This window comes from Osmerus eperlanus, chromosome 24 (assembly GCF_963692335.1).
Source record: "Osmerus eperlanus chromosome 24, fOsmEpe2.1, whole genome shotgun sequence".
Taxonomy (NCBI): Eukaryota; Metazoa; Chordata; class Actinopteri; order Osmeriformes; family Osmeridae; genus Osmerus; species Osmerus eperlanus.
In genome coordinates, this window is record NC_085041.1 from 10,886,911 (window position 1) to 10,911,330 (window position 24,420).

Below are 24,420 nucleotides of genomic sequence, written 5' to 3' on the forward strand. Positions count from 1 at the left end.
AGCAAATCACGCCGATCTACGTTGGGTAAAGGACTGACTTGGGAATAGAACAGGAGCCCTCTTTGACATGTTACCTCCTTCAACAGCATACTGTAATGGGCTCGTACGGGATTTGAACCCAGGACCTCTCGCACCCAAAGCGAGAATCATACCCCTAGACCAACGAGCCATGTTCTGGTTGCTGCTTTGATTGATTTGTTGTCACAAAACATGCTTAGACATAAAGAGCTGGAGAAACTTCCGCAGCAAATCACGCCGATCTACGTTGGGTAAAGGACTGATTTGGGAATAGAACAGAAGCCCTCTTTGCCATGTTACCTCCTTCAACTGCATATTGTAATCGTCTCGTCCGGGATTTGAACACGGGACCTCTCGCACCCTAATCAAGAATCATACCCCTAGACCAACAAGCCATGTTGCTGCTTCGATTGATCGATTTGTTGTCACAAAACATGCTTAGACAAAGGCTCCCTGCACCCTAAGCGAGAATCATACCACAATACCAACGAGCCATGTTCTGGTTGCTGCTTTGATCGATTTGTTGTCACAAAACATGCTTAGACATAAAGACCTGGAGAAACTTCCGCAGCAAATCATGCCGATCTCTTCGCCAAGTAACCTCCTTCAACAACATACTGTAAAGGGCTCGTCCGGGATTTGAACCCGGGACCTCTCGCACCCGAAGCGAGAATCATACCCCTAGACCAACGAGCCATGTTCTGGTTGCTGCTTGGATTGATTTTTTCAAAGAATGCTTGGACGAAAAGAGCTGGAGTAACTTCTGCAGCAAATCACGCCGATCTCCGTTGGGTAAAGGACTGATTTGGGAATAGAACAGAAGCCCTCTTTGCCAGGTTACCTCTTTCAACAACATACTGTAAAGGGCTCGTCCGGGATTTGAACCCGGGACCTCTCGCACCCAAAGCGAGAATCATACCCCTAGACCAACAAGCCATGTTCTGGTTGCTGCTTTGATCGATTTGTTGTCACAAAACATGCTTAGACATAAAGAGCTGGAGAAACTTCCGCAGCAAATCACGCCGATCTACGTTGGGTAAAGGACTGACTTGGGAATAGAACAGGAGCCCTCTTTGACATGTTACCTCCTTCAACAGCATACTGTAATGGGCTCGTCCGGGATTTGAACCCAGGACCTCTCGCACCCAAAGCGAGAATCATACCCCTAGACCAACGAGCCATGTTCTGGTTGCTGCTTTGATTGATTTGTTGTCACAAAACATGCTTAGACATAAAGAGCTGGAGAAACTTCCGCAGCAAATCACGCCGATCTACGTTGGGTAAAGGACTGATTTGGGAATAGAACAGAAGCCCTCTTTGCCATGTTACCTCCTTCAACTGCATATTGTAATGGTCTCGTCCGGGATTTGAACACGGGACCTCTCGCACCCTAATCAAGAATCATACCCCTAGACCAACAAGCCATGTTGCTGCTTCGATTGATCGATTTGTTGTCACAAAACATGCTTAGACAAGGGCTCCCTGCACCCTAAGCGAGAATCATACCACAATACCAACGAGCCATGTTCTGGTTGCTGCTTTGATCGATTTGTTGTCACAAAACATGCTTAGACATAAAGACCTGGAGAAACTTCCGCAGCAAATCATGCCGATCTCTTCGCCAAGTAACCTCCTTCAACAACATACTGTAAAGGGCTCGTCCGGGATTTGAACCCGGGACCTCTCGCACCCGAAGCGAGAATCATACCCCTAGACCAACGAGCCATGTTCTGGTTGCTGCTTGGATTGATTTTTTCAAAGAATGCTTGGACGAAAAGAGCTGGAGTAACTTCTGCAGCAAATCACGCCGATCTCCGTTGGGTAAAGGACTGATTTGGGAATAGAACAGAAGCCCTCTTTGCCAGGTTACCTCTTTCAACAACATACTGTAAAGGGCTCGTCCGGGATTTGAACCCGGGACCTCTCGCACCCAAAGCGAGAATCATACCCCTAGACCAACGAGCCATGTTCTGGTTGCTACATTGATCGATTTGTTGTCAAAAAGAATGCGTAGACAAAAAGAGCTGGAGAACCTTCTGCAGCAAATCACCTCGATATACGTTGGGTAAAGGACTGATTTGGGAATAGAACAGGAGCCCTCTTTGCCAGGTTACCTCCTTCTACGGCAATGGGCTGTAGAAGTAATAGGCTCGTCCGGGATTTGAACCCAGGACCTCTCTCACCCAAAGCGAGAATCATACCCCTAGACCAACGAGCCATGTTGCTGCTTCGATTGATCGATTTGTTGTCACAAAACATGCTTAGACAAAGGCTCCCTGCACCCTAAGCGAGAATCATACCACAAGACCAACGAGCCATGTTCTGGTTGCTGCTTTGATCGATTTGTTGTCACAAAACATGCTTAGACATAAAGAGCTGGAGAAACTTCCGCAGCAAATCACGCCGATCTACGTTGGGTAAAGGACTGACTTGGGAATAGAACAGGAGCCCTCTTTGACATGTTACCTCCTTCAACAGCATACTGTAATGGGCTTGTCCGGGATTTGAACCCAGGACCTCTCGCACCCAAAGCGAGAATCATACCCCTAGACCAACGAGCCATGTTCTGGTTGCTGCTTTGATTGATTTGTTGTCACAAAACATGCTTAGACATAAAGAGCTGGAGAAACTTCCGCAGCAAATCACGCCGATCTACGTTGGGTAAAGGACTGATTTGGGAATAGAACAGAAGCCCTCTTTGCCATGTTACCTCCTTCAACTGCATATTGTAATGGTCTCGTCCGGGATTTGAACACGGGACCTCTCGCACCCTAATCAAGAATCATACCCCTAGACCAACAAGCCATGTTGCTGCTTCGATTGATCGATTTGTTGTCACAAAACATGCTTAGACAAGGGCTCCCTGCACCCTAAGCGAGAATCATACCACAATACCAACGAGCCATGTTCTGGTTGCTGCTTTGATCGATTTGTTGTCACAAAACATGCTTAGACATAAAGACCTGGAGAAACTTCCGCAGCAAATCATGCCGATCTCTTCGCCAAGTAACCTCCTTCAACAACATACTGTAAAGGGCTCGTCCGGGATTTGAACCCGGGACCTCTCGCACCCGAAGCGAGAATCATACCCCTAGACCAACGAGCCATGTTCTGGTTGCTGCTTGGATTGATTTTTTCAAAGAATGCTTGGACGAAAAGAGCTGGAGTAACTTCTGCAGCAAATCACGCCGATCTCCGTTGGGTAAAGGACTGATTTGGGAATAGAACAGAAGCCCTCTTTGCCAGGTTACCTCTTTCAACAACATACTGTAAAGGGCTCGTCCGGGATTTGAACCCGGGACCTCTCGCACCCAAAGCGAGAATCATACCCCTAGACCAACGAGCCATGTTCTGGTTGCTACATTGATCGATTTGTTGTCAAAAAGAATGCGTAGACAAAAAGAGCTGGAGAACCTTCTGCAGCAAATCACCTCGATATACGTTGGGTAAAGGACTGATTTGGGAATAGAACAGGAGCCCTCTTTGCCAGGTTACCTCCTTCTACGGCAATGGGCTGTAGAAGTAATAGGCTCGTCCGGGATTTGAAGCCAGGACCTCTCTCACCCAAAGCGAGAATCATACCCCTAGACCAACGAGCCATGTTGCTGCTTCGATTGATCGATTTGTTGTCACAAAACATGCTTAGACAAAGGCTCCCTGCACCCTAAGCGAGAATCATACCACAAGACCAACGAGCCATGTTCTGGTTGCTGCTTTGATCGATTTGTTGTCACAAAACATGCTTAGACATAAAGAGCTGGAGAAACTTCCGCAGCAAATCACGCCGATCTACGTTGGGTAAAGGACTGACTTGGGAATAGAACAGGAGCCCTCTTTGACATGTTACCTCCTTCAACAGCATACTGTAATGGGCTCATACGGGATTTGAACCCAGGACCTCTCGCACCCAAAGCGAGAATCATACCCCTAGACCAACGAGCCATGTTCTGGTTGCTGCTTTGATTGATTTGTTGTCACAAAACATGCTTAGACATAAAGAGCTGGAGAAACTTCCGCAGCAAATCACGCCGATCTACGTTGGGTAAAGGACTGATTTGGGAATAGAACAGAAGCCCTCTTTGCCATGTTACCTCCTTCAACTGCATATTGTAATGGTCTCGTCCGGGATTTGAACACGGGACCTCTCGCACCCTAATCAAGAATCATACCCCTAGACCAACAAGCCATGTTGCTGCTTCGATTGATCGATTTGTTGTCACAAAACATGCTTAGACAAAGGCTCCCTGCACCCTAAGCGAGAATCATACCACAATACCAACGAGCCATGTTCTGGTTGCTGCTTTGATCGATTTGTTGTCACAAAACATGCTTAGACATAAAGACCTGGAGAAACTTCCGCAGCAAATCATGCCGATCTCTTCGCCAAGTAACCTCCTTCAACAACATACTGTAAAGGGCTCGTTCGGGATTTGAACCCGGGACCTCTCGCACCCGAAGCGAGAATCATACCCCTAGACCAACGAGCCATGTTCTGGTTGCTGCTTGGATTGATTTTTTCAAAGAATGCTTGGACGAAAAGAGCTGGAGTAACTTCTGCAGCAAATCACGCCGATCTCCGTTGGGTAAAGGACTGATTTGGGAATAGAACAGAAGCCCTCTTTGCCAGGTTACCTCTTTCAACAACATACTGTAAAGTGCTCGTCCGGGATTTGAACCCGGGACCTCTCGCACCCAAAGCGAGAATCATACCCCTAGACCAACGAGCCATGTTCTGGTTGCTACATTGATCGATTTGTTGTCAAAAAGAATGCGTAGACAAAAAGAGCTGGAGAACCTTCTGCAGCAAATCACCTCGATATACGTTGGGTAAAGGACTGATTTGGGAATAGAACAGGAGCCCTCTTTGCCAGGTTACCTCCTTCTACGGCAATGGGCTGTAGAAGTAATAGGCTCGTCCGGGATTTGAACCCAGGACCTCTCTCACCCAAAGCGAGAATCATACCCCTAGACCAACAAGCCATGTTGCTGCTTCGATTGATCGATTTGTTGTCACAAAACATGCTTAGACAAAGGCTCCCTGCACCCTAAGCGAGAATCATACCACAATACCAACGAGCCATGTTCTGGTTGCTGCTTTGATCGATTTGTTGTCACAAAACATGCTTAGACATAAAGACCTGGAGAAACTTCCGCAGCAAATCATGCCGATCTCTTCGCCAAGTAACCTCCTTCAACAACATACTGTAAAGGGCTCGTCCGGGATTTGAACCCGGGACCTCTCGCACCCGAAGCGAGAATCATACCCCTAGACCAACGAGCCATGTTCTGGTTGCTGCTTGGATTGATTTTTTCAAAGAATGCTTGGACGAAAAGAGCTGGAGTAACTTCTGCAGCAAATCACGCCGATCTCCGTTGGGTAAAGGACTGATTTGGGAATAGAACAGAAGCCCTCTTTGCCAGGTTACCTCTTTCAACAACATACTGTAAAGGGCTCGTCCGGGATTTGAACCCGGGACCTCTCGCACCCAAAGCGAGAATCATACCCCTAGACCAACAAGCCATGTTCTGGTTGCTGCTTTGATCGATTTGTTGTCACAAAACATGCTTAGACATAAAGAGCTGGAGAAACTTCCGCAGCAAATCACGCCGATCTACGTTGGGTAAAGGACTGACTTGGGAATAGAACAGGAGCCCTCTTTGACATGTTACCTCCTTCAACAGCATACTGTAATGGGCTCGTCCGGGATTTGAACCCAGGACCTCTCGCACCCAAAGCGAGAATCATACCCCTAGACCAACGAGCCATGTTCTGGTTGCTGCTTTGATTGATTTGTTGTCACAAAACATGCTTAGACATAAAGAGCTGGAGAAACTTCCGCAGCAAATCACGCCGATCTACGTTGGGTAAAGGACTGATTTGGGAATAGAACAGAAGCCCTCTTTGCCATGTTACCTCCTTCAACTGCATATTGTAATGGTCTCGTCCGGGATTTGAACACGGGACCTCTCGCACCCTAATCAAGAATCATACCCCTAGACCAACAAGCCATGTTGCTGCTTCGATTGATCGATTTGTTGTCACAAAACATGCTTAGACAAGGGCTCCCTGCACCCTAAGCGAGAATCATACCACAATACCAACGAGCCATGTTCTGGTTGCTGCTTTGATCGATTTGTTGTCACAAAACATGCTTAGACATAAAGACCTGGAGAAACTTCCGCAGCAAATCATGCCGATCTCTTCGCCAAGTAACCTCCTTCAACAACATACTGTAAAGGGCTCGTCCGGGATTTGAACCCGGGACCTCTCGCACCCGAAGCGAGAATCATACCCCTAGACCAACGAGCCATGTTCTGGTTGCTGCTTGGATTGATTTTTTCAAAGAATGCTTGGACGAAAAGAGCTGGAGTAACTTCTGCAGCAAATCACGCCGATCTCCGTTGGGTAAAGGACTGATTTGGGAATAGAACAGAAGCCCTCTTTGCCAGGTTACCTCTTTCAACAACATACTGTAAAGGGCTCGTCCGGGATTTGAACCCGGGACCTCTCGCACCCAAAGCGAGAATCATACCCCTAGACCAACGAGCCATGTTCTGGTTGCTACATTGATCGATTTGTTGTCAAAAAGAATGCGTAGACAAAAAGAGCTGGAGAACCTTCTGCAGCAAATCACCTCGATATACGTTGGGTAAAGGACTGATTTGGGAATAGAACAGGAGCCCTCTTTGCCAGGTTACCTCCTTCTACGGCAATGGGCTGTAGAAGTAATAGGCTCGTCCGGGATTTGAACCCAGGACCTCTCTCACCCAAAGCGAGAATCATACCCCTAGACCAACGAGCCATGTTGCTGCTTCGATTGATCGATTTGTTGTCACAAAACATGCTTAGACAAAGGCTCCCTGCACCCTAAGCGAGAATCATACCACAAGACCAACGAGCCATGTTCTGGTTGCTGCTTTGATCGATTTGTTGTCACAAAACATGCTTAGACATAAAGAGCTGGAGAAACTTCCGCAGCAAATCACGCCGATCTACGTTGGGTAAAGGACTGACTTGGGAATAGAACAGGAGCCCTCTTTGACATGTTACCTCCTTCAACAGCATACTGTAATGGGCTTGTCCGGGATTTGAACCCAGGACCTCTCGCACCCAAAGCGAGAATCATACCCCTAGACCAACGAGCCATGTTCTGGTTGCTGCTTTGATTGATTTGTTGTCACAAAACATGCTTAGACATAAAGAGCTGGAGAAACTTCCGCAGCAAATCACGCCGATCTACGTTGGGTAAAGGACTGATTTGGGAATAGAACAGAAGCCCTCTTTGCCATGTTACCTCCTTCAACTGCATATTGTAATGGTCTCGTCCGGGATTTGAACACGGGACCTCTCGCACCCTAATCAAGAATCATACCCCTAGACCAACAAGCCATGTTGCTGCTTCGATTGATCGATTTGTTGTCACAAAACATGCTTAGACAAGGGCTCCCTGCACCCTAAGCGAGAATCATACCACAATACCAACGAGCCATGTTCTGGTTGCTGCTTTGATCGATTTGTTGTCACAAAACATGCTTAGACATAAAGACCTGGAGAAACTTCCGCAGCAAATCATGCCGATCTCTTCGCCAAGTAACCTCCTTCAACAACATACTGTAAAGGGCTCGTCCGGGATTTGAACCCGGGACCTCTCGCACCCGAAGCGAGAATCATACCCCTAGACCAACGAGCCATGTTCTGGTTGCTGCTTGGATTGATTTTTTCAAAGAATGCTTGGACGAAAAGAGCTGGAGTAACTTCTGCAGCAAATCACGCCGATCTCCGTTGGGTAAAGGACTGATTTGGGAATAGAACAGAAGCCCTCTTTGCCAGGTTACCTCTTTCAACAACATACTGTAAAGGGCTCGTCCGGGATTTGAACCCGGGACCTCTCGCACCCAAAGCGAGAATCATACCCCTAGACCAACGAGCCATGTTCTGGTTGCTACATTGATCGATTTGTTGTCAAAAAGAATGCGTAGACAAAAAGAGCTGGAGAACCTTCTGCAGCAAATCACCTCGATATACGTTGGGTAAAGGACTGATTTGGGAATAGAACAGGAGCCCTCTTTGCCAGGTTACCTCCTTCTACGGCAATGGGCTGTAGAAGTAATAGGCTCGTCCGGGATTTGAAGCCAGGACCTCTCTCACCCAAAGCGAGAATCATACCCCTAGACCAACGAGCCATGTTGCTGCTTCGATTGATCGATTTGTTGTCACAAAACATGCTTAGACAAAGGCTCCCTGCACCCTAAGCGAGAATCATACCACAAGACCAACGAGCCATGTTCTGGTTGCTGCTTTGATCGATTTGTTGTCACAAAACATGCTTAGACATAAAGAGCTGGAGAAACTTCCGCAGCAAATCACGCCGATCTACGTTGGGTAAAGGACTGACTTGGGAATAGAACAGGAGCCCTCTTTGACATGTTACCTCCTTCAACAGCATACTGTAATGGGCTCATACGGGATTTGAACCCAGGACCTCTCGCACCCAAAGCGAGAATCATACCCCTAGACCAACGAGCCATGTTCTGGTTGCTGCTTTGATTGATTTGTTGTCACAAAACATGCTTAGACATAAAGAGCTGGAGAAACTTCCGCAGCAAATCACGCCGATCTACGTTGGGTAAAGGACTGATTTGGGAATAGAACAGAAGCCCTCTTTGCCATGTTACCTCCTTCAACTGCATATTGTAATGGTCTCGTCCGGGATTTGAACACGGGACCTCTCGCACCCTAATCAAGAATCATACCCCTAGACCAACAAGCCATGTTGCTGCTTCGATTGATCGATTTGTTGTCACAAAACATGCTTAGACAAAGGCTCCCTGCACCCTAAGCGAGAATCATACCACAATACCAACGAGCCATGTTCTGGTTGCTGCTTTGATCGATTTGTTGTCACAAAACATGCTTAGACATAAAGACCTGGAGAAACTTCCGCAGCAAATCATGCCGATCTCTTCGCCAAGTAACCTCCTTCAACAACATACTGTAAAGGGCTCGTTCGGGATTTGAACCCGGGACCTCTCGCACCCGAAGCGAGAATCATACCCCTAGACCAACGAGCCATGTTCTGGTTGCTGCTTGGATTGATTTTTTCAAAGAATGCTTGGACGAAAAGAGCTGGAGTAACTTCTGCAGCAAATCACGCCGATCTCCGTTGGGTAAAGGACTGATTTGGGAATAGAACAGAAGCCCTCTTTGCCAGGTTACCTCTTTCAACAACATACTGTAAAGTGCTCGTCCGGGATTTGAACCCGGGACCTCTCGCACCCAAAGCGAGAATCATACCCCTAGACCAACGAGCCATGTTCTGGTTGCTACATTGATCGATTTGTTGTCAAAAAGAATGCGTAGACAAAAAGAGCTGGAGAACCTTCTGCAGCAAATCACCTCGATATACGTTGGGTAAAGGACTGATTTGGGAATAGAACAGGAGCCCTCTTTGCCAGGTTACCTCCTTCTACGGCAATGGGCTGTAGAAGTAATAGGCTCGTCCGGGATTTGAACCCAGGACCTCTCTCACCCAAAGCGAGAATCATACCCCTAGACCAACAAGCCATGTTGCTGCTTCGATTGATCGATTTGTTGTCACAAAACATGCTTAGACAAAGGCTCCCTGCACCCTAAGCGAGAATCATACCACAATACCAACGAGCCATGTTCTGGTTGCTGCTTTGATCGATTTGTTGTCACAAAACATGCTTAGACATAAAGAGCTGGAGAAACTTCCGCAGCAAATCATGCCGATCTCTTCGCCAAGTAACCTCCTTCAACAACATACTGTAAAGGGCTCGTCCGGGATTTGAACCCGGGACCTCTCGCACCCGAAGCGAGAATCATACCCCTAGACCAACGAGCCATGTTCTGGTTGCTGCTTGGATTGATTTTTTCAAAGAATGCTTGGACGAAAAGAGCTGGAGTAACTTCTGCAGCAAATCACGCCGATCTCCGTTGGGTAAAGGACTGATTTGGGAATAGAACAGAAGCCCTCTTTGCCAGGTTACCTCTTTCAACAACATACTGTAAAGGGCTCGTCCGGGATTTGAACCCGGGACCTCTCGCACCCAAAGCGAGAATCATACCCCTAGACCAACGAGCCATGTTCTGGTTGCTACATTGATCGATTTGTTGTCAAAAAGAATGCGTAGACAAAAAGAGCTGGAGAACCTTCTGCAGCAAATCACCTCGATATACGTTGGGTAAAGGACTGATTTGGGAATAGAACAGGAGCCCTCTTTGCCAGGTTACCTCCTTCTACGGCAATGGGCTGTAGAAGTAATGGGCTCGTCCGGGATTTGAACCCAGGACCTCTCTCACCCAAAGCAAGAATCATACCCCTAGACCAACGAGCCATGTTGCTGCTTCGATTGATCGATTTGTTGTCACAAAACATGCTTAGACAAAGGCTCCCTGCACCCTAAGCGAGAATCATACCACAAGACCAACGAGCCATGTTCTGGTTGCTGCTTTGATCGATTTGTTGTCACAAAACATGCTTAGACATAAAGAGCTGGAGAAACTTCCGCAGGAAATCACGCCGATCTACGTTGGGTAAAGGACTGACTTGGGAATAGAACAGGAGCCCTCTTTGACATGTTACCTCCTTCAACAGCATACTGTAATGGGCTCGTACGGGATTTGAACCCAGGACCTCTCGCACCCAAAGCGAGAATCATACCCCTAGACCAACGAGCCATGTTCTGGTTGCTGCTTTGATTGATTTGTTGTCACAAAACATGCTTAGACATAAAGAGCTGGAGAAACTTCCGCAGCAAATCACGCCGATCTACGTTGGGTAAAGGACTGATTTGGGAATAGAACAGAAGCCCTCTTTGCCATGTTACCTCCTTCAACTGCATATTGTAATGGTCTCGTCCGGGATTTGAACACGGGACCTCTCGCACCCTAATCAAGAATCATACCCCTAGACCAACAAGCCATGTTGCTGCTTCGATTGATCGATTTGTTGTCACAAAACATGCTTAGACAAAGGCTCCCTGCACCCTAAGCGAGAATCATACCACAATACCAACGAGCCATGTTCTGGTTGCTGCTTTGATCGATTTGTTGTCACAAAACATGCTTAGACATAAAGACCTGGAGAAACTTCCGCAGCAAATCATGCCGATCTCTTCGCCAAGTAACCTCCTTCAACAACATACTGTAAAGGGCTCGTCCGGGATTTGAACCCGGGACCTCTCGCACCCGAAGCGAGAATCATACCCCTAGACCAACGAGCCATGTTCTGGTTGCTGCTTGGATTGATTTTTTCAAAGAATGCTTGGACGAAAAGAGCTGGAGTAACTTCTGCAGCAAATCACGCCGATCTCCGTTGGGTAAAGGACTGATTTGGGAATAGAACAGAAGCCCTCTTTGCCAGGTTACCTCTTTCAACAACATACTGTAAAGGGCTCGTCCGGGATTTGAACCCGGGACCTCTCGCACCCAAAGCGAGAATCATACCCCTAGACCAACGAGCCATGTTCTGGTTGCTACATTGATCGATTTGTTGTCAAAAAGAATGCGTAGACAAAAAGAGCTGGAGAACCTTCTGCAGCAAATCACCTCGATATACGTTGGGTAAAGGACTGATTTGGGAATAGAACAGGAGCCCTCTTTGCCAGGTTACCTCCTTCTACGGCAATGGGCTGTAGAAGTAATGGGCTCGTCCGGGATTTGAACCCAGGACCTCTCTCACCCAAAGCGAGAATCATACCCCTAGACCAACGAGCCATGTTGCTGTTTCGATTGATCGATTTGTTGTCACAAAACATGCTTAGACAAAGGCTCCCTGCACCCTAAGCGAGAATCATACCACAAGACCAACGAGCCATGTTCTGGTTGCTGCTTTGATCGATTTGTTGTCACAAAACATGCTTAGACATAAAGAGCTGGAGAAACTTCCGCAGCAAATCACGCCGATCTACGTTGGGTAAAGGACTGACTTGGGAATAGAACAGGAGCCCTCTTTGACATGTTACCTCCTTCAACAGCATACTGTAATGGGCTCGTACGGGATTTGAACCCAGGACCTCTCGCACCCAAAGCGAGAATCATACCCCTAGACCAACGAGCCATGTTCTGGTTGCTGCTTTGATTGATTTGTTGTCACAAAACATGCTTAGACATAAAGAGCTGGAGAAACTTCCGCAGCAAATCACGCCGATCTACGTTGGGTAAAGGACTGATTTGGGAATAGAACAGAAGCCCTCTTTGCCATGTTACCTCCTTCAACTGCATATTGTAATGGTCTCGTCCGGGATTTGAACACGGGACCTCTCGCACCCTAATCAAGAATCATACCCCTAGACCAACAAGCCATGTTGCTGCTTCGATTGATCGATTTGTTGTCACAAAACATGCTTAGACAAAGGCTCCCTGCACCCTAAGCGAGAATCATACCACAATACCAACGAGCCATGTTCTGGTTGCTGCTTTGATCGATTTGTTGTCACAAAACATGCTTAGACATAAAGACCTGGAGAAACTTCCGCAGCAAATCATGCCGATCTCTTCGCCAAGTAACCTCCTTCAACAACATACTGTAAAGGGCTCGTTCGGGATTTGAACCCGAGACCTCTCGCACCCGAAGCGAGAATCATACCCCTAGACCAACGAGCCATGTTCTGGTTGCTGCTTGGATTGATTTTTTCAAAGAATGCTTGGACGAAAAGAGCTGGAGTAACTTCTGCAGCAAATCACGCCGATCTCCGTTGGGTAAAGGACTGATTTGGGAATAGAACAGAAGCCCTCTTTGCCAGGTTACCTCTTTCAACAACATACTGTAAAGGGCTCGTCCGGGATTTGAACCCGGGACCTCTCGCACCCAAAGCGAGAATCATACCCCTAGACCAACGAGCCATGTTCTGGTTGCTACATTGATCGATTTGTTGTCAAAAAGAATGCGTAGACAAAAAGAGCTGGAGAACCTTCTGCAGCAAATCACCTCGATATACGTTGGGTAAAGGACTGATTTGGGAATAGAACAGGAGCCCTCTTTGCCAGGTTACCTCCTTCTACGGCAATGGGCTGTAGAAGTAATAGGCTCGTCCGGGATTTGAACCCAGGACCTCTCTCACCCAAAGCGAGAATCATACCCCTAGACCAACAAGCCATGTTGCTGCTTCGATTGATCGATTTGTTGTCACAAAACATGCTTAGACAAAGGCTCCCTGCACCCTAAGCGAGAATCATACCACAATACCAACGAGCCATGTTCTGGTTGCTGCTTTGATCGATTTGTTGTCACAAAACATGCTTAGACATAAAGAGCTGGAGAAACTTCCGCAGCAAATCATGCCGATCTCTTCGCCAAGTAACCTCCTTCAACAACATACTGTAAAGGGCTCGTCCGGGATTTGAACCCGGGACCTCTCGCACCCGAAGCGAGAATCATACCCCTAGACCAACGAGCCATGTTCTGGTTGCTGCTTGGATTGATTTTTTCAAAGAATGCTTGGACGAAAAGAGCTGGAGTAACTTCTGCAGCAAATCACGCCGATCTCCGTTGGGTAAAGGACTGATTTGGGAATAGAACAGAAGCCCTCTTTGCCAGGTTACCTCTTTCAACAACATACTGTAAAGGGCTCGTCCGGGATTTGAACCCGGGACCTCTCGCACCCAAAGCGAGAATCATACCCCTAGACCAACGAGCCATGTTCTGGTTGCTACATTGATCGATTTGTTGTCAAAAAGAATGCGTAGACAAAAAGAGCTGGAGAACCTTCTGCAGCAAATCACCTCGATATACGTTGGGTAAAGGACTGATTTGGGAATAGAACAGGAGCCCTCTTTGCCAGGTTACCTCCTTCTACGGCAATGGGCTGTAGAAGTAATGGGCTCGTCCGGGATTTGAACCCAGGACCTCTCTCACCCAAAGCGAGAATCATACCCCTAGACCAACGAGCCATGTTGCTGTTTCGATTGATCGATTTGTTGTCACAAAACATGCTTAGACAAAGGCTCCCTGCACCCTAAGCGAGAATCATACCACAAGACCAACGAGCCATGTTCTGGTTGCTGCTTTGATCGATTTGTTGTCACAAAACATGCTTAGACATAAAGAGCTGGAGAAACTTCCGCAGCAAATCACGCCGATCTACGTTGGGTAAAGGACTGACTTGGGAATAGAACAGGAGCCCTCTTTGACATGTTACCTCCTTCAACAGCATACTGTAATGGGCTCGTACGGGATTTGAACCCAGGACCTCTCGCACCCAAAGCGAAAACATACCCCTAGACCAACGAGCCATGTTCTGGTTGCTGCTTTGATTGATTTGTTGTCACAAAACATGCTTAGACATAAAGAGCTGGAGAAACTTCCGCAGCAAATCACGCCGATCTACGTTGGGTAAAGGACTGATTTGGGAATAGAACAGAAGCCCTCTTTGCCATGTTACCTCCTTCAACTGCATATTGTAATGGTCTCGTCCGGGATTTGAACACGGGACCTCTCGCACCCTAATCAAGAATCATACCCCTAGACCAACAAGCCATGTTGCTGCTTCGATTGATCGATTTGTTGTCACAAAACATGCTTAGACAAAGGCTCCCTGCACCCTAAGCGAGAATCATACCACAATACCAACGAGCCATGTTCTGGTTGCTGCTTTGATCGATTTGTTGTCACAAAACATGCTTAGACATAAAGACCTGGAGAAACTTCCGCAGCAAATCATGCCGATCTCTTCGCCAAGTAACCTCCTTCAACAACATACTGTAAAGGGCTCGTCCGGGATTTGAACCCGGGACCTCTCGCACCCGAAGCGAGAATCATACCCCTAGACCAACGAGCCATGTTCTGGTTGCTGCTTGGATTGATTTTTTCAAAGAATGCTTGGACGAAAAGAGCTGGAGTAACTTCTGCAGCAAATCACGCCGATCTCCGTTGGGTAAAGGACTGATTTGGGAATAGAACAGAAGCCCTCTTTGCCAGGTTACCTCTTTCAACAACATACTGTAAAGGGCTCGTCCGGGATTTGAACCCGGGACCTCTCGCACCCAAAGCGAGAATCATACCCCTAGACCAACGAGCCATGTTCTGGTTGCTACATTGATCGATTTGTTGTCAAAAAGAATGCGTAGACAAAAAGAGCTGGAGAACCTTCTGCAGCAAATCACCTCGATATACGTTGGGTAAAGGACTGATTTGGGAATAGAACAGGAGCCCTCTTTGCCAGGTTACCTCCTTCTACGGCAATGGGCTGTAGAAGTAATGGGCTCGTCCGGGATTTGAACCCAGGACCTCTCTCACCCAAAGCGAGAATCATACCCCTAGACCAACGAGCCATGTTGCTGTTTCGATTGATCGATTTGTTGTCACAAAACATGCTTAGACAAAGGCTCCCTGCACCCTAAGCGAGAATCATACCACAAGACCAACGAGCCATGTTCTGGTTGCTGCTTTGATCGATTTGTTGTCACAAAACATGCTTAGACATAAAGAGCTGGAGAAACTTCCGCAGCAAATCACGCCGATCTACGTTGGGTAAAGGACTGACTTGGGAATAGAACAGGAGCCCTCTTTGACATGTTACCTCCTTCAACAGCATACTGTAATGGGCTCGTACGGGATTTGAACCCAGGACCTCTCGCACCCAAAGCGAGAATCATACCCCTAGACCAACGAGCCATGTTCTGGTTGCTGCTTTGATTGATTTGTTGTCACAAAACATGCTTAGACATAAAGAGCTGGAGAAACTTCCGCAGCAAATCACGCCGATCTACGTTGGGTAAAGGACTGATTTGGGAATAGAACAGAAGCCCTCTTTGCCATGTTACCTCCTTCAACTGCATATTGTAATGGTCTCGTCCGGGATTTGAACACGGGACCTCTCGCACCCTAATCAAGAATCATACCCCTAGACCAACAAGCCATGTTGCTGCTTCGATTGATCGATTTGTTGTCACAAAACATGCTTAGACAAAGGCTCCCTGCACCCTAAGCGAGAATCATACCACAATACCAACGAGCCATGTTCTGGTTGCTGCTTTGATCGATTTGTTGTCACAAAACATGCTTAGACATAAAGACCTGGAGAAACTTCCGCAGCAAATCATGCCGATCTCTTCGCCAAGTAACCTCCTTCAACAACATACTGTAAAGGGCTCGTTCGGGATTTGAACCCGGGACCTCTCGCACCCGAAGCGAGAATCATACCCCTAGACCAACGAGCCATGTTCTGGTTGCTGCTTGGATTGATTTTTTCAAAGAATGCTTGGACGAAAAGAGCTGGAGTAACTTCTGCAGCAAATCACGCCGATCTCCGTTGGGTAAAGGACTGATTTGGGAATAGAACAGAAGCCCTCTTTGCCAGGTTACCTCTTTCAACAACATACTGTAAAGGGCTCGTCCGGGATTTGAACCCGGGACCTCTCGCACCCAAAGCGAGAATCATACCCCTAGACCAACGAGCCATGTTCTGGTTGCTACATTGATCGATTTGTTGTCAAAAAGAATGCGTAGACAAAAAGAGCTGGAGAACCTTCTGCAGCAAATCACCTCGATATACGTTGGGTAAAGGACTGATTTGGGAATAGAACAGGAGCCCTCTTTGCCAGGTTACCTCCTTCTACGGCAATGGGCTGTAGAAGTAATAGGCTCGTCCGGGATTTGAACCCAGGACCTCTCTCACCCAAAGCGAGAATCATACCCCTAGACCAACAAGCCATGTTGCTGCTTCGATTGATCGATTTGTTGTCACAAAACATGCTTAGACAAAGGCTCCCTGCACCCTAAGCGAGAATCATACCACAATACCAACGAGCCATGTTCTGGTTGCTGCTTTGATCGATTTGTTGTCACAAAACATGCTTAGACATAAAGAGCTGGAGAAACTTCCGCAGCAAATCATGCCGATCTCTTCGCCAAGTAACCTCCTTCAACAACATACTGTAAAGGGCTCGTCCGGGATTTGAACCCGGGACCTCTCGCACCCGAAGCGAGAATCATACCCCTAGACCAACGAGCCATGTTCTGGTTGCTGCTTGGATTGATTTTTTCAAAGAATGCTTGGACGAAAAGAGCTGGAGTAACTTCTGCAGCAAATCACGCCGATCTCCGTTGGGTAAAGGACTGATTTGGGAATAGAACAGAAGCCCTCTTTGCCAGGTTACCTCTTTCAACAACATACTGTAAAGGGCTCGTCCGGGATTTGAACCCGGGACCTCTCGCACCCAAAGCGAGAATCATACCCCTAGACCAACGAGCCATGTTCTGGTTGCTACATTGATCGATTTGTTGTCAAAAAGAATGCGTAGACAAAAAGAGCTGGAGAACCTTCTGCAGCAAATCACCTCGATATACGTTGGGTAAAGGACTGATTTGGGAATAGAACAGGAGCCCTCTTTGCCAGGTTACCTCCTTCTACGGCAATGGGCTGTAGAAGTAATGGGCTCGTCCGGGATTTGAACCCAGGACCTCTCTCACCCAAAGCGAGAATCATACCCCTAGACCAACGAGCCATGTTGCTGTTTCGATTGATCGATTTGTTGTCACAAAACATGCTTAGACAAAGGCTCCCTGCACCCTAAGCGAGAATCATACCACAAGACCAACGAGCCATGTTCTGGTTGCTGCTTTGATCGATTTGTTGTCACAAAACATGCTTAGACATAAAGAGCTGGAGAAACTTCCGCAGCAAATCACGCCGATCTACGTTGGGTAAAGGACTGACTTGGGAATAGAACAGGAGCCCTCTTTGACATGTTACCTCCTTCAACAGCATACTGTAATGGGCTCGTACGGGATTTGAACCCAGGACCTCTCGCACCCAAAGCGAAAACATACCCCTAGACCAACGAGCCATGTTCTGGTTGCTGCTTTGATTGATTTGTTGTCACAAAACATGCTTAGACATAAAGAGCTGGAGAAACTTCCGCAGCAAATCACGCCGATCTACGTTGGGTAAAGGACTGATTTGGGAATAGAACAGAAGCCCTCTTTGCCATGTTACCTCCTTCAACTGCATATTGTAATCGTCTCGTCCGGGATTTGAACACGGGACCTCTCGCACCCTAATCAAGAATCATACCCCTAGACCAACAAGCCATGTTGCTGCTTCGATTGATCGATTTGTTGTCACAAAACATGCTTAGACAAAGGCTCCCTGCACCCTAAGCGAGAATCATACCACAATACCAACGAGCCATGTTCTGGTTGCTGCTTTGATCGATTTGTTGTCACAAAACATGCTTAGACATAAAGACCTGGAGAAACTTCCGCAGCAAATCATGCCGATCTCTTCGCCAAGTAACCTCCTTCAACAACATACTGTAAAGGGCTCGTTCGGGATTTGAACCCGGGACCTCTCGCACCCGAAGCGAGAATCATACCCCTAGACCAACGAGCCATGTTCTGGTTGCTGCTTGGATTGATTTTTTCAAAGAATGCTTGGACGAAAAGAGCTGGAGTAACTTCTGCAGCAAATCACGCCGATCTCCGTTGGGTAAAGGACTGATTTGGGAATAGAACAGAAGCCCTCTTTGCCAGGTTACCTCTTTCAACAACATACTGTAAAGGGCTCGTCCGGGATTTGAACCCGGGACCTCTCGCACCCAAAGCGAGAATCATACCCCTAGACCAACGAGCCATGTTCTGGTTGCTACATTGATCGATTTGTTGTCAAAAAGAATGCGTAGACAAAAAGAGCTGGAGAACCTTCTGCAGCAAATCACCTCGATATACGTTGGGTAAAGGACTGATTTGGGAATAGAACAGGAGCCCTCTTTGCCAGGTTACCTCCTTCTACGGCAATGGGCTGTAGAAGTAATAGGCTCGTCCGGGATTTGAACCCAGGACCTCTCTCACCCAAAGCGAGAATCATACCCCTAGACCAACAAGCCATGTTGCTGCTTCGATTGATCGATTTGTTGTCACAAAACATGCTTAGACAAAGGCTCCCTGCACCCTAAGCGAGAATCATACCACAATACCAACGAGCCATGTTCTGGTTGCTGCTTTGATCGATTTGTTGTCACAAAACATGCTTAGACATAAAGAGCTGGAGAAACTTCCGCAGCAAATCATGCCGATCTCTTCGCCAAGTAACCTCCTTCAACAACATACTGTAAAGGGCTCGTCCGGGATTTGAACCCGGGACCTCTCGCACCCGAAGCGAGAATCATACCCCTAGACCAACGAGCCATGTTCTGGTTGCTGCTTGGATTGATTTTTTCAAAGAATGCTTGGACGAAAAGAGCTGGAGTAACTTCTGCAGCAAATCACGCCGATCTCCGTTGGGTAAAGGACTGATTTGGGAATAGAACAGAAGCCCTCTTTGCCAGGTTACCTCTTTCAACAACATACTGTAAAGGGCTCGTCCGGGATTTGAACCCGGGACCTCTCGCACCCAAAGCGAGAATCATACCCCTAGACCAACGAGCCATGTTCTGGTTGCTACATTGATCGATTTGTTGTCAAAAAGAATGCGTAGACAAAAAGAGCTGGAGAACCTTCTGCAGCAAATCACCTCGATATACGTTGGGTAAAGGACTGATTTGGGAATAGAACAGGAGCCCTCTTTGCCAGGTTACCTCCTTCTACGGCAATGGGCTGTAGAAGTAATGGGCTCGTCCGGGATTTGAACCCAGGACCTCTCTCACCCAAAGCGAGAATCATACCCCTAGACCAACGAGCCATGTTACTGCTTCGATTGATCGATTTGTTGTCACAAAACATGCTTAGACAAAGGCTCCCTGCACCCTAAGCGAGAATCATACCACAAGACCAACGAGCCATGTTCTGGTTGCTGCTTTGATCGATTTGTTGTCACAAAACATGCTTAGACATAAAGAGCTGGAGAAACTTCCGCAGCAAATCACGCCGATCTACGTTGGGTAAAGGACTGACTTGGGAATAGAACAGGAGCCCTCTTTGACATGTTACCTCCTTCAACAGCATACTGTAATGGGCTCGTACGGGATTTGAACCCAGGACCTCTCGCACCCAAAGCGAGAATCATACCCCTAGACCAACGAGCCATGTTCTGGTTGCTGCTTTGATTGATTTGTTGTCACAAAACATGCTTAGACATAAAGAGCTGGAGAAACTTCCGCAGCAAATCACGCCGATCTACGTTGGGTAAAGGACTGATTTGGGAATAGAACAGAAGCCCTCTTTGCCATGTTACCTCCTTCAACTGCATATTGTAATGGTCTCGTCCGGGATTTGAACACGGGACCTCTCGCACCCTAATCAAGAATCATACCCCTAGACCAACAAGCCATGTTGCTGCTTCGATTGATCGATTTGTTGTCACAAAACATGCTTAGACAAAGGCTCCCTGCACCCTAAGCGAGAATCATACCACAATACCAACGAGCCATGTTCTGGTTGCTGCTTTGATCGATTTGTTGTCACAAAACATGCTTAGACATAAAGACCTGGAGAAACTTCCGCAGCAAATCATGCCGATCTCTTCGCCAAGTAACCTCCTTCAACAACATACTGTAAAGGGCTCGTCCGGGATTTGAACCCGGGACCTCTCGCACCCGAAGCGAGAATCATACCCCTAGACCAACGAGCCATGTTCTGGTTGCTGCTTGGATTGATTTTTTCAAAGAATGCTTGGACGAAAAGAGCTGGAGTAACTTCTGCAGCAAATCACGCCGATCTCCGTTGGGTAAAGGACTGATTTGGGAATAGAACAGAAGCCCTCTTTGCCAGGTTACCTCTTTCAACAACATACTGTAAAGGGCTCGTCCGGGATTTGAACCCGGGACCTCTCGCACCCAAAGCGAGAATCATACCCCTAGACCAACGAGCCATGTTCTGGTTGCTACATTGATCGATTTGTTGTCAAAAAGAATGCGTAGACAAAAAGAGCTGGAGAACCTTCTGCAGCAAATCACCTCGATATACGTTGGGTAAAGGACTGATTTGGGAATAGAACAGGAGCCCTCTTTGCCAGGTTACCTCCTTCTACGGCAATGGGCTGTAGAAGTAATGGGCTCGTCCGGGATTTGAACCCAGGACCTCTCTCACCCAAAGCGAGAATCATACCCCTAGACCAACGAGCCATGTTGCTGTTTCGATTGATCGATTTGTTGTCACAAAACATGCTTAGACAAAGGCTCCCTGCACCCTAAGCGAGAATCATACCACAAGACCAACGAGCCATGTTCTGGTTGCTGCTTTGATCGATTTGTTGTCACAAAACATGCTTAGACATAAAGAGCTGGAGAAACTTCCGCAGCAAATCACGCCGATCTACGTTGGGTAAAGGACTGACTTGGGAATAGAACAGGAGCCCTCTTTGACATGTTACCTCCTTCAACAGCATACTGTAATGGGCTCGTACGGGATTTGAACCCAGGACCTCTCGCACCCAAAGCGAGAATCATACCCCTAGACCAACGAGCCATGTTCTGGTTGCTGCTTTGATTGATTTGTTGTCACAAAACATGCTTAGACATAAAGAGCTGGAGAAACTTCCGCAGCAAATCACGCCGATCTACGTTGGGTAAAGGACTGATTTGGGAATAGAACAGAAGCCCTCTTTGCCATGTTACCTCCTTCAACAGCATATTGTAATGGTCTCGTCCGGGATTTGAACACGGGACCTCTCGCACCCTAATCAAGAATCATACCCCTAGACCAACAAGCCATGTTGCTGCTTCGATTGATCGATTTGTTGTCACAAAACATGCTTAGACAAAGGCTCCCTGCACCCTAAGCGAGAATCATACCACAATACCAACGAGCCATGTTCTGGTTGCTGCTTTGATCGATTTGTTGTCACAAAACATGCTTAGACATAAAGACCTGGAGAAACTTCCGCAGCAAATCATGCCGATCTCTTCGCCAAGTAACCTCCTTCAACAACATACTGTAAAGGGCTCGTCCGGGATTTGAACCCGGGACCTCTCGCACCCGAAGCGAGAATCATACCCCTAGACCAACGAGCCATGTTCTGGTTGCTGCTTGGATTGATTTTTTCAAAGAATGCTTGGACGAAAAGAGCTGGAGTAACTTCTGCAGCAAATCACGCCGATCTCCGTTGGGTAAAGGACTGATTTGGGAATAGAACAGAAGCCCTCTTTGCCAGGTTACCTCTTTCAACAACATACTGTAAAGGGCTCGTCCGGGATTTGAACCCGGGACCTCTCGCACCCAAAGCGAGAATCATACCCCTAGACCAACGAGCCATGTTCTGGTTGCTACATTGATCGATTTGTTGTCAAAAAGAATGCGTAGACAAAAAGAGCTGGAGAACCTTCTGCAGCAAATCACCTCGATATACGTTGGGTAAAGGACTGATTTGGGAATAGAACAGGAGCCCTCTTTGCCAGGTTACCTCCTTCTACGGCAATGGGCTGTAGAAGTAATGGGCTCGTCCGGGATTTGAAGCCAGGACCTCTCTCACCCAAAGCGAGAATCATACCCCTAGACCAACGAGCCATGTTGCTGTTTCGATTGATCGATTTGTTGTCACAAAACATGCTTAGACAAAGGCTCCCTGCACCCTAAGCGAGAATCATACCACAAGACCAACGAGCCATTTTCTGGTTGCTGCTTTGATCGATTTGTTGTCACAAAACATGCTTAGACATAAAGAGCTGGAGAAACTTCTGCAGCAAATCACGCCGATCTACGTTGGGTAAAGGACTGACTTGGGAATAGAACAGGAGCCCTCTTTGACATGTTACCTCCTTCAACAGCATACTGTAATGGGCTCGTCCGGGATTTGAACCCAGGACCTCTCGCACCCAAAGCGAGAATCATACCCCTAGACCAACGAGCCATGTTCTGGTTGCTGCTTTGATTGATTTGTTGTCACAAAACATGCTTAGACATAAAGAGCTGGAGAAACTTCCGCAGCAAATCACGCCGATCTACGTTGGGTAAAGGACTGATTTGGGAATAGAACAGAAGCCCTCTTTGCCATGTTACCTCCTTCAACAGCATATTGTAATGGTCTCGTCCGGGATTTGAACACGGGACCTCTCGCACCCTAATCAAGAATCATACCCCTAGACCAACAAGCCATGTTGCTGCTTCGATTGATCGATTTGTTGTCACAAAACATGCTTAGACAAAGGCTCCCTGCACCCTAAGCGAGAATCATACCACAATACCAACGAGCCATGTTCTGGTTGCTGCTTTGATCGATTTGTTGTCACAAAACATGCTTAGACATAAAGACCTGGAGAAACTTCCGCAGCAAATCATGCCGATCTCTTCGCCAAGTAACCTCCTTCAACAACATACTGTAAAGCGCTCGTCCGGGATTTGAACCCGGGACCTCTCGCACCCGAAGCGAGAATCATACCCCTAGACCAACGAGCCATGTTCTGGTTGCTGCTTGGATTGATTTTTTCAAAGAATGCTTGGACGAAAAGAGCTGGAGTAACTTCTGCAGCAAATCACGCCGATCTCCGTTGGGTAAAGGACTGATTTGGGAATAGAACAGAAGCCCTCTTTGCCAGGTTACCTCTTTCAACAACATACTGTAAAGGGCTCGTCCGGGATTTGAACCCGGGACCTCTCGCACCCAAAGCGAGAATCATACCCCTAGACCAACGAGCCATGTTCTGGTTGCTACATTGATCGATTTGTTGTCAAAAAGAATGCGTAGACAAAAAGAGCTGGAGAACCTTCTGCAGCAAATCACCTCGATATACGTTGGGTAAAGGACTGATTTGGGAATAGAACAGGAGCCCTCTTTGCCAGGTTACCTCCTTCTACGGCAATGGGCTGTAGAAGTAATGGGCTCGTCCGGGATTTGAACCCAGGACCTCTCTCACCCAAAGCGAGAATCATACCCCTAGACCAACGAGCCATGTTGCTGCTTCGATTGATCGATTTGTTGTCACAAAACATGCTTAGACAAAGGCTCCCTGCACCCTAAGCGAGAATCATACCACAAGACCAACGAGCCATGTTCTGGTTGCTGCTTTGATCGATTTGTTGTCACAAAACATGCTTAGACATAAAGAGCTGGAGAAACTTCCGCAGCAAATCACGTCGATCTACGTTGGGTAAAGGACTGACTTGGGAATAGAACAGGAGCCCTCTTTGACATGTTACCTCCTTCAACAGCATACTGTAATGGGCTCGTCCGGGATTTGAACCCAGGACCTCTCGCACCCAAAGCGAGAATCATACCCCTAGACCAACGAGCCATGTTCTGGTTGCTGCTTTGATTGATTTGTTGTCACAAAACATGCTTAGACATAAAGAGCTGGAGAAACTTCCACAGCAAATCACGCCGATCTACGTTGGGTAAAGGACTGATTTGGGAATAGAACAGAAGCCCTCTTTGCCAGGTTACCTCCTTCAACAGCATATTGTGGTTAGGGTTAGGGTTAGGGTTAGGTGTGGCAGTAATAACGAGGAAACACCCTGTGGGACCCCAACGGGACCACAGTACAGGTGAGACCCCAATTAGGCACGC

The 24,420-nt window shown here is 47.4% G+C and overlaps 44 non-coding genes across 44 annotated transcripts; all 44 read right to left on the reverse strand.

Annotated features, from left to right (window-relative positions):
* Positions 1-642: 642 nt before the first annotated feature.
* On the reverse strand, positions 643-714 carry trnap-cgg (transfer RNA proline (anticodon CGG)). The gene has a single exon. It is a non-coding gene; the product is annotated as a tRNA-Pro (tRNA).
* A 168-nt stretch (positions 715-882) lies between these two features.
* trnap-ugg (transfer RNA proline (anticodon UGG)) lies at positions 883-954 on the reverse strand. Its single transcript has one exon. It is a non-coding gene; the product is annotated as a tRNA-Pro (tRNA).
* A 172-nt stretch (positions 955-1,126) lies between these two features.
* Positions 1,127-1,198, reverse strand: trnap-ugg (transfer RNA proline (anticodon UGG)). Its single transcript has one exon. It is a non-coding gene; the product is annotated as a tRNA-Pro (tRNA).
* Positions 1,199-1,671: 473 nt separating this feature from the next.
* On the reverse strand, positions 1,672-1,743 carry trnap-cgg (transfer RNA proline (anticodon CGG)). The gene has a single exon. It is a non-coding gene; the product is annotated as a tRNA-Pro (tRNA).
* A 168-nt stretch (positions 1,744-1,911) lies between these two features.
* trnap-ugg (transfer RNA proline (anticodon UGG)) lies at positions 1,912-1,983 on the reverse strand. The gene has a single exon. It is a non-coding gene; the product is annotated as a tRNA-Pro (tRNA).
* A 1,069-nt stretch (positions 1,984-3,052) lies between these two features.
* On the reverse strand, positions 3,053-3,124 carry trnap-cgg (transfer RNA proline (anticodon CGG)). Its single transcript has one exon. It is a non-coding gene; the product is annotated as a tRNA-Pro (tRNA).
* Positions 3,125-3,292: 168 nt separating this feature from the next.
* On the reverse strand, positions 3,293-3,364 carry trnap-ugg (transfer RNA proline (anticodon UGG)). Its single transcript has one exon. It is a non-coding gene; the product is annotated as a tRNA-Pro (tRNA).
* A 1,069-nt stretch (positions 3,365-4,433) lies between these two features.
* trnap-cgg (transfer RNA proline (anticodon CGG)) lies at positions 4,434-4,505 on the reverse strand. Its single transcript has one exon. It is a non-coding gene; the product is annotated as a tRNA-Pro (tRNA).
* Positions 4,506-4,672: 167 nt separating this feature from the next.
* On the reverse strand, positions 4,673-4,745 carry trnap-ugg (transfer RNA proline (anticodon UGG)). The gene has a single exon. It is a non-coding gene; the product is annotated as a tRNA-Pro (tRNA).
* Positions 4,746-5,227: 482 nt separating this feature from the next.
* On the reverse strand, positions 5,228-5,299 carry trnap-cgg (transfer RNA proline (anticodon CGG)). Its single transcript has one exon. It is a non-coding gene; the product is annotated as a tRNA-Pro (tRNA).
* A 168-nt stretch (positions 5,300-5,467) lies between these two features.
* On the reverse strand, positions 5,468-5,539 carry trnap-ugg (transfer RNA proline (anticodon UGG)). Its single transcript has one exon. It is a non-coding gene; the product is annotated as a tRNA-Pro (tRNA).
* A 172-nt stretch (positions 5,540-5,711) lies between these two features.
* Positions 5,712-5,783, reverse strand: trnap-ugg (transfer RNA proline (anticodon UGG)). Its single transcript has one exon. It is a non-coding gene; the product is annotated as a tRNA-Pro (tRNA).
* A 473-nt stretch (positions 5,784-6,256) lies between these two features.
* On the reverse strand, positions 6,257-6,328 carry trnap-cgg (transfer RNA proline (anticodon CGG)). Its single transcript has one exon. It is a non-coding gene; the product is annotated as a tRNA-Pro (tRNA).
* Positions 6,329-6,496: 168 nt separating this feature from the next.
* On the reverse strand, positions 6,497-6,568 carry trnap-ugg (transfer RNA proline (anticodon UGG)). The gene has a single exon. It is a non-coding gene; the product is annotated as a tRNA-Pro (tRNA).
* A 1,069-nt stretch (positions 6,569-7,637) lies between these two features.
* trnap-cgg (transfer RNA proline (anticodon CGG)) lies at positions 7,638-7,709 on the reverse strand. Its single transcript has one exon. It is a non-coding gene; the product is annotated as a tRNA-Pro (tRNA).
* A 168-nt stretch (positions 7,710-7,877) lies between these two features.
* trnap-ugg (transfer RNA proline (anticodon UGG)) lies at positions 7,878-7,949 on the reverse strand. Its single transcript has one exon. It is a non-coding gene; the product is annotated as a tRNA-Pro (tRNA).
* A 1,069-nt stretch (positions 7,950-9,018) lies between these two features.
* Positions 9,019-9,090, reverse strand: trnap-cgg (transfer RNA proline (anticodon CGG)). Its single transcript has one exon. It is a non-coding gene; the product is annotated as a tRNA-Pro (tRNA).
* Positions 9,091-9,257: 167 nt separating this feature from the next.
* Positions 9,258-9,330, reverse strand: trnap-ugg (transfer RNA proline (anticodon UGG)). Its single transcript has one exon. It is a non-coding gene; the product is annotated as a tRNA-Pro (tRNA).
* A 482-nt stretch (positions 9,331-9,812) lies between these two features.
* On the reverse strand, positions 9,813-9,884 carry trnap-cgg (transfer RNA proline (anticodon CGG)). Its single transcript has one exon. It is a non-coding gene; the product is annotated as a tRNA-Pro (tRNA).
* A 168-nt stretch (positions 9,885-10,052) lies between these two features.
* trnap-ugg (transfer RNA proline (anticodon UGG)) lies at positions 10,053-10,124 on the reverse strand. Its single transcript has one exon. It is a non-coding gene; the product is annotated as a tRNA-Pro (tRNA).
* Positions 10,125-11,193: 1,069 nt separating this feature from the next.
* trnap-cgg (transfer RNA proline (anticodon CGG)) lies at positions 11,194-11,265 on the reverse strand. The gene has a single exon. It is a non-coding gene; the product is annotated as a tRNA-Pro (tRNA).
* Positions 11,266-11,433: 168 nt separating this feature from the next.
* Positions 11,434-11,505, reverse strand: trnap-ugg (transfer RNA proline (anticodon UGG)). The gene has a single exon. It is a non-coding gene; the product is annotated as a tRNA-Pro (tRNA).
* A 1,069-nt stretch (positions 11,506-12,574) lies between these two features.
* Positions 12,575-12,646, reverse strand: trnap-cgg (transfer RNA proline (anticodon CGG)). Its single transcript has one exon. It is a non-coding gene; the product is annotated as a tRNA-Pro (tRNA).
* Positions 12,647-12,814: 168 nt separating this feature from the next.
* Positions 12,815-12,886, reverse strand: trnap-ugg (transfer RNA proline (anticodon UGG)). Its single transcript has one exon. It is a non-coding gene; the product is annotated as a tRNA-Pro (tRNA).
* Positions 12,887-13,368: 482 nt separating this feature from the next.
* trnap-cgg (transfer RNA proline (anticodon CGG)) lies at positions 13,369-13,440 on the reverse strand. Its single transcript has one exon. It is a non-coding gene; the product is annotated as a tRNA-Pro (tRNA).
* Positions 13,441-13,608: 168 nt separating this feature from the next.
* On the reverse strand, positions 13,609-13,680 carry trnap-ugg (transfer RNA proline (anticodon UGG)). Its single transcript has one exon. It is a non-coding gene; the product is annotated as a tRNA-Pro (tRNA).
* A 1,068-nt stretch (positions 13,681-14,748) lies between these two features.
* trnap-cgg (transfer RNA proline (anticodon CGG)) lies at positions 14,749-14,820 on the reverse strand. Its single transcript has one exon. It is a non-coding gene; the product is annotated as a tRNA-Pro (tRNA).
* A 168-nt stretch (positions 14,821-14,988) lies between these two features.
* On the reverse strand, positions 14,989-15,060 carry trnap-ugg (transfer RNA proline (anticodon UGG)). The gene has a single exon. It is a non-coding gene; the product is annotated as a tRNA-Pro (tRNA).
* Positions 15,061-16,129: 1,069 nt separating this feature from the next.
* Positions 16,130-16,201, reverse strand: trnap-cgg (transfer RNA proline (anticodon CGG)). The gene has a single exon. It is a non-coding gene; the product is annotated as a tRNA-Pro (tRNA).
* A 168-nt stretch (positions 16,202-16,369) lies between these two features.
* Positions 16,370-16,441, reverse strand: trnap-ugg (transfer RNA proline (anticodon UGG)). The gene has a single exon. It is a non-coding gene; the product is annotated as a tRNA-Pro (tRNA).
* A 482-nt stretch (positions 16,442-16,923) lies between these two features.
* trnap-cgg (transfer RNA proline (anticodon CGG)) lies at positions 16,924-16,995 on the reverse strand. Its single transcript has one exon. It is a non-coding gene; the product is annotated as a tRNA-Pro (tRNA).
* A 168-nt stretch (positions 16,996-17,163) lies between these two features.
* trnap-ugg (transfer RNA proline (anticodon UGG)) lies at positions 17,164-17,235 on the reverse strand. Its single transcript has one exon. It is a non-coding gene; the product is annotated as a tRNA-Pro (tRNA).
* A 1,068-nt stretch (positions 17,236-18,303) lies between these two features.
* On the reverse strand, positions 18,304-18,375 carry trnap-cgg (transfer RNA proline (anticodon CGG)). Its single transcript has one exon. It is a non-coding gene; the product is annotated as a tRNA-Pro (tRNA).
* Positions 18,376-18,543: 168 nt separating this feature from the next.
* Positions 18,544-18,615, reverse strand: trnap-ugg (transfer RNA proline (anticodon UGG)). Its single transcript has one exon. It is a non-coding gene; the product is annotated as a tRNA-Pro (tRNA).
* Positions 18,616-19,097: 482 nt separating this feature from the next.
* trnap-cgg (transfer RNA proline (anticodon CGG)) lies at positions 19,098-19,169 on the reverse strand. Its single transcript has one exon. It is a non-coding gene; the product is annotated as a tRNA-Pro (tRNA).
* Positions 19,170-19,337: 168 nt separating this feature from the next.
* trnap-ugg (transfer RNA proline (anticodon UGG)) lies at positions 19,338-19,409 on the reverse strand. The gene has a single exon. It is a non-coding gene; the product is annotated as a tRNA-Pro (tRNA).
* A 1,069-nt stretch (positions 19,410-20,478) lies between these two features.
* Positions 20,479-20,550, reverse strand: trnap-cgg (transfer RNA proline (anticodon CGG)). The gene has a single exon. It is a non-coding gene; the product is annotated as a tRNA-Pro (tRNA).
* A 168-nt stretch (positions 20,551-20,718) lies between these two features.
* Positions 20,719-20,790, reverse strand: trnap-ugg (transfer RNA proline (anticodon UGG)). The gene has a single exon. It is a non-coding gene; the product is annotated as a tRNA-Pro (tRNA).
* Positions 20,791-21,859: 1,069 nt separating this feature from the next.
* trnap-cgg (transfer RNA proline (anticodon CGG)) lies at positions 21,860-21,931 on the reverse strand. The gene has a single exon. It is a non-coding gene; the product is annotated as a tRNA-Pro (tRNA).
* A 168-nt stretch (positions 21,932-22,099) lies between these two features.
* On the reverse strand, positions 22,100-22,171 carry trnap-ugg (transfer RNA proline (anticodon UGG)). Its single transcript has one exon. It is a non-coding gene; the product is annotated as a tRNA-Pro (tRNA).
* Positions 22,172-22,695: 524 nt separating this feature from the next.
* Positions 22,696-22,767, reverse strand: trnap-ugg (transfer RNA proline (anticodon UGG)). The gene has a single exon. It is a non-coding gene; the product is annotated as a tRNA-Pro (tRNA).
* A 472-nt stretch (positions 22,768-23,239) lies between these two features.
* trnap-cgg (transfer RNA proline (anticodon CGG)) lies at positions 23,240-23,312 on the reverse strand. Its single transcript has one exon. It is a non-coding gene; the product is annotated as a tRNA-Pro (tRNA).
* A 168-nt stretch (positions 23,313-23,480) lies between these two features.
* On the reverse strand, positions 23,481-23,552 carry trnap-ugg (transfer RNA proline (anticodon UGG)). The gene has a single exon. It is a non-coding gene; the product is annotated as a tRNA-Pro (tRNA).
* A 524-nt stretch (positions 23,553-24,076) lies between these two features.
* Positions 24,077-24,148, reverse strand: trnap-ugg (transfer RNA proline (anticodon UGG)). Its single transcript has one exon. It is a non-coding gene; the product is annotated as a tRNA-Pro (tRNA).
* Between the last annotated feature and the right edge of the window lie 272 nt (positions 24,149-24,420).